This window comes from Lactuca serriola, chromosome 7 (assembly GCF_051521515.1).
Source record: "Lactuca serriola cultivar US96UC23 chromosome 7, Lser_US96UC23_V15, whole genome shotgun sequence".
NCBI classification, from domain to species: Eukaryota; Viridiplantae; Streptophyta; class Magnoliopsida; order Asterales; family Asteraceae; genus Lactuca; species Lactuca serriola.
In genome coordinates this window covers 7,835,382-7,841,220 of record NC_136414.1, presented here as the reverse complement: position 1 = coordinate 7,841,220, position 5,839 = coordinate 7,835,382, and positions in this window count along the sequence as shown.

Sequence of the window (5,839 nt, the reverse complement as noted above, 5' to 3'; positions counted from 1 at the left end):
CCCAAACTACCACATACCATACACATAAGCACATAATCACATATAAACATATCGTGCGCCCCACCTCTTCATCGGGACCCTCCTGGCATCAGACATAGTTTGGCATCGAGCCCCGCTCGGCATCGAGCAAATCTCAATATACATATAAACATATCAACAAATACAAATAAATAATCACATAAAATAAACATATAAACATTCCTCGGGCCCTGCACTGCATCAGACCGAAATTCGGAAGCATACTAACATTCCCCGGGCATTGCCCGACATCAGACCAAAATCCGAAAACATACAAATACAGACACATGCAAGAATCACGAAGACATCAAGCATACAAACATTCCTCAGGCATCGCCTAACATCGGACTGAAATTCGGAAAGCATATAAACATTCATCGGGCACCGCCCCGCATCGGAACTTAGTCCGGAACATACTAACATACATAAACGGGCTGACATTGGTGCCTTTGACCCGTTCCTACAGGAGGAAACTCGCCTTACAAAGCTGAATGCAGAATCTCATGGTGAGGAATCTCTAACAGCTGCCCCGACGACTCCCCGAGCTGTCATTACCAAAATAACACTTAGTCAAAAACCAATAATCTTTCTTAGGGTAAAATGACCATTTTACCCCTAATCTAATTTAGTCCATGACCTACGCCCAAAACCATAACATGAAAGGCCCAATTCTATATAGCGCCCAATTTTCTAAATTGGGCCCAACTCCTCAAATAGGCCTTCCCTTAAGGCCAAACGTATTCTTAGCCCAAGACATCTTATTTCTGATGTGTAACACCGTAAATTTTCAAACACAATTTTCATTTAAAACCCACATAATTCTTATAACACATTTCACAAAAATCTCATTATTTAATTTACAAATCGCAACTCCATAATTATTTGATTAATAATTCAGGATCCTCAAAACATAACTTTTTCGCTGGTGTGTACAATCAAGCTGGTGCCTTCCCGCGATCCAGAGAAACCTGAAACACATATCACATAACACGGTAAGCACGAAGCTTAGTGAGTTCCCCAAAATACCACACATATCTCAGTAGCCTCTCATGGATATGCTCAGATAAGCCCCTCCGGTCGATGTGTCTCATTGGAACCCTCCGGTCCCAAAACTCGGGTGGACCCTCCGGTCCCAACTGAATAAGCTCATAATAATAATAATAATAATAATAATAATAATAATAATAATAATAATAATAATAATAATAATAATAATAATAATAATAATAATAATAATAATAATAATAATCAGCATAAATCACAAAGACATAATGCAGAATATCACAATACACATATAAGCACATAAGATAGCTCAGTCACACAAGGATACCACTCATGGTAAGTATAGTGAGAAGACTCACCTCAGATGAAGAGCAGCCCCTATAAACATTGCTGCTGCGCACCGGCCTCTATCTCTGAGCCAACCCACAAATAACCCAATTAGAATCTAAGTCCAAACTCTCACTCATTAGGTTTATGGGTAGTCCACTAACTATCCCATCAATAACCTAAAACCCATTAGGCACACCAAGGCCCAATAATAAATGGGCTCTCTGGAGGCCCAACTCTCAAATCTAAATGTCAAGCCCAACTTAAGTGCCCAAAGCACAAATGTATATTCCCCTGGTCCAAAAATCTATTTCAACAAGCCCAACACTCAAGGCCCAAAATGAGACTTAGCCCAAAAGTCCACAGTCAGGTTACTCGAGGCGTACCTCTCTTGGTACGCTCAGCGTACTCATGAATCCGGATTAGCCATCGGGGACACCTGGTCAGTATGCAGGGCGTACAGGAATTACACTCAACGTACGACCAGGATTGCTTTTCCTAATCCTTTGGTCTTAACCCGCTAATACATTAACTCAAACCCCAAATTTGGACTCCTAAAAGGCTCTTACTCCATAAAGTTAGTGACTTTAAGCCTTTGCATGGTTGATAAGGTCACAAACACACAAAACTCTCACTTTCTTAGCTCAAAATGCTCATACCTCATGCATGGCTTGATTCAAACGTCCAAGACCTCATTTTTATGGATCCTCTCCACTATAAACACTTAAAAGGACAAACATTAGGCTCTGGAGTGCAACAACTCATAAAGCTTCAAGCTTTGGGACCAAAAACCCTAAAATGGACTATATCATGCACAAATAAAAAGGATGGGAAAGCTTTGAGCTTTATGCCTTCAAATGATGCTTTATCCACATAAAAGCTCATATCCAAAGCATGGACTCCAACTCTATTCTCTTCCATGTTCCTTCTTCAGTCCAAGAACCCCACAAGAAAACTTATAAGCTCACAATGGACACTCAAGCTCAAAGAACGGATTTAGGGTTTTCAGAGAGTTGAAATTTGGAAATGCTGACTGGATATGAAGACGTAATGTTCCTTATATAGGGACACTCCAAAATATTAGGGTTTCTTTCTAGACCTAGTACGCCCAACATACTGGGTGACTTTGCTTCAATTTCACGCACATGAGTATGCTAAGCGTACTCAACTGCCACCTTTCTCACATAAAGGACTTATCCTGCCAAAACTCCAAACTTCCAATGCTTCCTTAATATGCCTCCGTTTCCAAAGAACCTCATACCCATGGAAAGGTGATGAGTTGCCATATGGTTCTAGCAACTCATCGCAACCCCGCGACTTCCTCATGCCCAGGTTGCAGCCCACGAACCCTCATCACAAACAATATGAAACAGGATGTTTGTAACACCCAAAGTTTTGAAGGCCAAGAAAGGAAAGAAAACCCTAAGTTTAGGGGTCGACTCGGCGAGTCCAAGGAGGGACTCGGCGAGTCCGAGCGGGATCCGAGTCGAGGAGTAAGTGACCGACTCGGCGAGTCGGCCAAGGTGACTCAGCGAGTCTGGTCTGTGCGAGTAAAACCCTAAATCCGGGGCTTGGAGCCTATTTAATCGCCTTATTCTTCTTCCTAGGGCTCCTTTACTGTCTCTCACACCCAGAACGCCGCACCCTAAGCCTCCATTGTGCTCATTCAAGCTTCTAGCCATTTTTGAGTGATTTAGAAGAAGAAGAAGAAGTGGGAATCTTTGAAGCATCAAGGAGTGGCCTTGGATCCGAAGTTTGGGGAACATTTCAGAGCATTGGAAGGTATTAATTCGTTTCCCTCCTTCAGATCTTCTTTGGTTATGAGTTTTGGGGCTTTTAAGCCATGTCTAAGATCAATTTCGAGCTTGGGGTCCAGATCTGAGGTTGCTACCTCAGATCCATGCTTGTTTTGGTTTAGAATCCCGTAAAGTATCAACCATTGGGTGGATTTTGGAGCCTCTTGGTCTTAAACCCTAGTTCATGGTGTATTTTGCTTAGATCTCCATCTTTGCACGTAAAGTTTGCAACTTTACGTGGGGAATAGGCTTGGGAAGGGTAGATCTACAGTTTGGAGTCCATGCATGACTCGAAAGTCCTCTGCATGTAAGTAGATCTTAACGGACTCAGCGAGTCCTTCGAGTGGACTCGGCGAGTAGCTTGAAGATGGGGAGGAACTCGACGAGTGGGATGAACAGCTCGTCGAGTCGGATGAAGATAGGCATGAACTCGGCGAGTTGGATGAACAACTCGGCGAGTTGGATGAAGATTGTCGTGTGCTCGGCGAGTCTGTTCTTAAACTCGGCGAGTCAGGTCGCGTAGTCCCCAAACCCTTCGAGTTAAGACTCGAGTCAGCGAGTCGAGCAAGGACTCAGTGAGTTGGTCAGGACAGGATTCGGGAATCTGTAGACTCGGCGAGTCAGGGGCTGACTCGGCGAGTCAAGTCGTGATTGGAAGGACTTTGAGCATAGGGACTCGGCGAGTCAGTAAGTGGACTCGGCGAGTAGGGTTGACCTGGAAGGTTGACTTTGACCAGGACTTTGACTTTGGCAAGAGTTGACTTGGTTGACCTTTGAAGGTCAGTTAGACTAAGTGTTATGTTGATATTGGTAGCTCGGGGAGCTAGTGGAGCAGCAGTTCGGAGTCAGTGGTCAGGTAGCGGTCAAAGGGATTAGCAGCAGCAGTTCAGCAGTATCAGGTGAGTTTCCCTTTGTGTGAATGGGTCTACGGCCACAATGCCGACCCATGTAGACATGAGTAGAAGACCCGGGGGTTAGCCTTAGGCACAGTATGCTAGTATGATATTCGGGACGAGGTCCAATGTTAGCGGGCGGGTGCCCAAGGAATGGTTATGTGATAGTTTATACTTGTCTGTGTGATACTTGTATGTTCCTGGTAGGGAGGTGAGTGTGGGCGAGGTCCCGTATCTCACCAATAGCAGAGTGTGGATGGTGTTCCACATCTCGGTAGCAGCAGAGCAGGGGCGAGGCCCAAGTCAGGAAGGGAGTGAGTGTGGGTTGGGCCCGTATCTCACTACCAGTAGGAGCATGGACGGGGTTCCATGACTCATCAGTAGCAGGACAGGGGCGGGGACCAGAAATAGGCGAGGCCTTAGGACAAGATCCGTTAGTATGTGATTAGCTTATGTAATGTGATGTGATATGTTTATGTGCTATTATATGTTAGTAGGCGAGGCCCTGTGACAGGTGAGGCCTAAGTGAAACAGATATGTATTCGAGCGGGGCTCGAAGCCAGGCGGGGCCTGGAGCGGTGGGGCCGTTGTAGCGGGCGAGGCCCGAGGTAGGGGGCGAGGCCCAGGATAGCGGGCGCGGCCCAGTATGTGAAGTATGTGGTTATGCATGGTAAGTGGTAGGGTGGGGAACTCACTAAGCTTCGTGCTTATGGTTTTCAGTTTTGGTTTCAGGTACCTCCGGTAACGGATGATGGAGCTCGGGATGATCGCATGGCACACACCATAGCTTAGACAGCCTGGGAATGTTTACTCTGATAACGAATATGTATTTTGGAAACTAACACTTTGTTTATGTTTGAAAACGATGAATTTGCTTAACGTAATGTGTTATCAAATGAAATTTTTAGTCTCGAATTTTGGGACGTTACAATTGATGGGTTTTGAGCATTCTAACACTTCCTAAGTGTACATGCAACCCTAATAACCTTGGATCTATGTTTGTCTAATTATCATGCAAAGTTGAATTCCAAGGTTATATTCCTATCTAGCATACATGGGGAACAATTTTAACTTGAATCATAGATAGAATAACTTACCTTGTTGTTGCTTGTGTTCCTTGAAACCTTGTGAGCCTAGCACCCCAAGTGTGATGCCTCAAATGCTTCACACAACACCAAATGCTCTTGGAAAGACCTTTGAGATAACACACACTTCTCAAAATCGGCCAAGCCCTCTAGTTTTTTAGTGTATAACTTGTGTAGCCAATTTTGTGGAGAATGGGACTCTTATATAGTGTTGACACATCTAGGGTTACACCATGTAAACCCTAATGTGTCATGCCTCTTCATTTTCATGACCCATGGGTTTGTAACTCCCATGGAGCATCCATGGAGCATCCTATGGGTAGAACCCAACTTGATAATCCATGGAGCCTCTTAGCCCACCATATAAGATATAGATGATTTACATAATCAACCCATATATTTAATTAGTTATCCTTTGATCACTTAATTAATTCCAAATTAATTCTTTGATCAACTAATCAAATAATATTATTAATATATTAGAACTTATAATATATTAATAATCTCCAAGTGTTATTTCTCTCATTTAGTCTATCCAATTGCATGGTGCCATGCAACCCAAATGGACCATGCCGGGTCGGGTCAAGTACAAGCCCGAAATAGTTATGGACGTAGACACCTTATCCAACAGTCTCCCACTTGGATAAGTCTAATAACTATATCTCTCGTACTTCAGGAACCGACCGGCAATCGTAGCTCTTTCAAGGTCTCTCGGAAC